The sequence below is a fragment of the Callorhinus ursinus genome, unplaced genomic scaffold, assembly GCF_003265705.2.
Source record: "Callorhinus ursinus isolate GAN/ISIS: 27379988/994484 unplaced genomic scaffold, GSC_fseal_2.0 scaffold1, whole genome shotgun sequence".
Lineage (NCBI taxonomy): Eukaryota > Metazoa > Chordata > Mammalia > Carnivora > Otariidae > Callorhinus > Callorhinus ursinus.
In genome coordinates, this window is record NW_027397063.1 from 97,604,390 (window position 1) to 97,608,205 (window position 3,816).

At 46.6% G+C, this 3,816-nt stretch overlaps 1 pseudogene; it reads right to left on the bottom strand.

Annotated features, from left to right (window-relative positions):
• Positions 1-1,005: 1,005 nt before the first annotated feature.
• On the bottom strand, positions 1,006-3,598 carry LOC112819988 (elongation factor 2-like; annotated as a pseudogene).
• Between the last annotated feature and the right edge of the window lie 218 nt (positions 3,599-3,816).

Below are 3,816 nucleotides of genomic sequence, written 5' to 3' on the forward strand. Positions count from 1 at the left end.
TTGAAATTCAAATTACAAAGACTACATAGCTACATGGAACACACTTCTGAGATAGTATAAATTGAAAATGGGAGAATGTATTCATTGCAGTGACTCACCAGAGCTAGAAGTGTCAAACGAAAAGTTAGCTCTGCTGAGGTGACAAGATTCTGAGCACAAGTTCTCTCTCACTTATTTAGATTTATTGTGTAATACAGATAGAATATTTATGTAAAAGGAATTCTATTTTTAGAGAAAAATAGAAATAGGACACTATGACCCTTTTCTACTTGGCTTCTCATTGGGGTCTCTAGGATTTTATTAAAATGCAAAATTCAAAATCATCTTTATTTTTGGTATATTCTGATAAATATATTATAAGCTTATTCTGAATTTGAATTGTTCATCCTCATGGGAGGATTTATGTGTAGATAAATATCTCTTATGTTAATCCATTTAGCTCCAAAGACTATATGGGGAATGTGTACTAATCGTATTGTCCACTTGTTAAGTTTTTTTAATCACATGGAAATATGCAGGGTGTTTGTAATGTCAGACAGCACAGGAGAAACTTATATTTCTGTTTTCAGTTACAACTACTTTTCAGGTGAGGAATCGCTCCATTTAAAATAGTGGGCTTAATTGTTAATCTAAACAAGTACCATGAATACACAATTTTATCTATGTTTCCAGATTTTTGGATACTCTCATAGTGGTTTTTTTTTGTCACCACCATATCAAATTTATTATTCTAATGGCACTAATACAGCTGGAGATGCTCATGGTGACAGCGCACAAAGTTTCCTGCCTTCTAGCTTCTGTCCAAAGAGAAAGGTCTACCCGCTTGTTCCTTCCCCCTTTCTGAGAAAAAATCCACTATGGGCCATTTACCCAAAATAAACCTCTTAGTGCATTAATATTTCTTTTTCTTTCATTTCTTTCTTTCTTTTCTTTTTTTTTTTTGGACATTTGAGTTTCTGAAATGAAAAAAAAAAGTGTTGAGTGTCTCATCCCACTTCCCCACCGGCCAAATAAGTCCCTGCTGTCAGGGCATTTCTGTTGCTTCTGAAATCTTGAAATAAATATCAAAAGAAATGGCATCAAGAGTTCATGTTGAGTGATGGCACTGAGTGTGACCCAGCACCTGTCAGGTGGAGCATCACCAGACAGTCTCAAGGTGTCATGGAGAATGTGGGGGCTTGTTGCTATGGTCAGTTGTCAGCTGTGTGCAGGGGCTGTGTTGAGTCCCACCCAGGGTGGTGGGCTGCAGGGGAGGGCTGCCTACAAATTGTCCAGGAAGTTATCCAGGGCCGGGATGCCTTCCTTCAGGCCTTCTCACTTCTGTGTTTTGGCCACCACCTGGCTGGGGTGGCTGCTGTTGTGGAAGGGATCCCTGGGCAGGACCTGCCAGTGGTCAAAAATGCACTGGGGGGAGGTCTTACCACTAGTGTTGGACATCAGGTCAGCAGTGAAGCCAAAGGATTCATTCACAGGTAGGTAGGCCTTCACAACAAAGATGGGGGTGCCAGCCACCTGGGACTTCTCAAAGACATGACCTCATTTCCTGTTCAGGACTTCATAGATGACACCAATTTCACTTGTTGCAGATACTGAGTCTCCACAAGGTAGATAGGCTCCATAAGCCAGGGCTGGGTGGTCAGCTTCCTACTGTAAAAGCAGCACCAGGCAGTGGGGATGATCTGGTCACTCCCACAGTGGACGGCGTCCGCATGCAGGGTCACATGGACATCAAAGTACACGTCATGCATGTTTTCCTCACACAGAGCCTGCTCTTTGGTGGCCCACTGAAAGCCAGCTACCACACTATCCTTGATCTTGTTGAGATACTGCATACCCTTGGTAATGTCAATGAGGACATTGGGGCCAGTGCCGTCGGGCCAAAGCACCAGATCTTGTGGGCCTCGGCCATATCCCACTTCTACTTCTTGGCCAGATAGTGGGCCCGCTGCTTGAGCTCCTGGCCCTGGCCCCGGATACCTCACCCTTGTCAATGTCTGGCCATCAGGGAAGGGCCGTGCCTTCATGTACAGCTGGTTGTGCTTGTTGGAGAACTTGAACAGAGTTCTCCAGACAGTCAGAGCATATTCAACTCCAGACAGTCTCATGGTATGAGACTACGGGGTCAGCTTTCTTGATGGGAATGCTTGTGTGATCCTCCTCCAGGTCCTTCAGACAGATCTCCAGGTGCAGCTCCTCAGTGCCTGCAATGGTATGCTCCCCTGACTCCTCAGCGACACACTGCACCATAGGGTCTAACTTGGCCAGCTGTTTGAGCCCCTCCACTAGCTTGGGAAGGTCGGCCAGATTCTTGGCCTCCACAGCAACCTGGACAATGGGGTTCAGGCTGAACTTCATCACCTGCATGTTTTGGGCATGCTCAAAGGTAGAGATGGTGCCAGTCTTCACCAGGAACTGTTCTACACCCACCAGACCCACCATGTTCCCACAAGGCACATCTTCAATCAGCTCCATGTAACAGCACATGATCAAGATTGTCCTCTGGATGGGCGTCAGGTACACGTCCTCCTTCTTCCCAGAGGTGTAGTTGCGCCCCATGATCCTGACCTTCAGGCCAGTGGACACCAGACCTAAGAACACATGGCTGAAGGCATAGCTTTGCTGTCTCCTCTTTCTTGAAATTCATGAACCTCATCAAACACCTTGAAAATAGGACCTAACATGAGCTGGCAGGATATCTGTGGTAGTTCTTGCTATCAGGGTTGGTGGCTGACTTGCTGAATTTACTGTTGGCTAGATCAAAATACAGGTCAGCCCGCAGCTTCTTCATCATGTCGTCCACTCTCTTGGCCTGCTCAGCAGGCCCCAGCTGGCCCTTGCCCTTGGCAGCAAATTTGGCCACATACATCTTTGCAAACTCCTTCAAGGTGAAGACCCAACTGTGGAGTCCAGACCCAAAGCTGACAGTCCTAAGTACAGGGTCGATCATGATGTTGCCCATGGGGCCACTCTCAACCTCCCCGTAGGTAGAAATGACACTGACATTCTCCACAACGTGCTGGAAGGTCTGGTAAGCTCCTCAGGCTCCAGCTGAAGCTCAAGCAGAGCCTGGTCCATCTTGTTCATCATCAGCACAGGCTTGCTATGCTCAGCAGTGGCCTGCCACAGCACCGTCTCTCTCTGTCTGCACACACGTACCAGACACACAATCCACCACCACCAAGGCACCGTCAGTGACATGGAGGGCAACAGTCACCTCCAAGGAGAAGTCCACATGCCCGGGGGAGTTGATGAGGTTGATGAGAAAGCCGTAACCATCCTTGTTCTACTTGATAAAGTTCAAGTCATTCTCTGAGAGCTCATAGAAGAGGGAGATAGCTATTGACTTGATGGTGATGCAGTGTTCCTGCTCATCCTTCCAGGTGTTGGTGAAGCGGGTCTCCCCAGTACTGGCGGAGACAATGACAGTGGCCTTGCACACCAGTGAGTCCATCAGCATGGACTTTCCATGGTCCACGTGGGCGATGATGGACATGTTTTGGATGTTGGCCTTCTTCTCCATGATGGCCCCGATCCAGTCTACTGTGAAGTTCGTCATGGTGGTGTATGGCGGTGGATTCTCCCAGGAAGATCTGAGCAAGGTGAGTTTTGCCAAGGATGGTGGTGGTGATGGCAGAAGAGCTCTCATGGTGTTTTTATTGTACTTTTCAGATTAACAGTTGGACCCATTGCATTATATTTAGAAATGCTTCACCTGAGGAGGGGTTTGGAGGTTGAAGAAAATCATTTAGCATATTATTTGGATAGTAACTAAAATACTGTTTACAAACAAATGTATCTGACTTTTTGAACACCCTG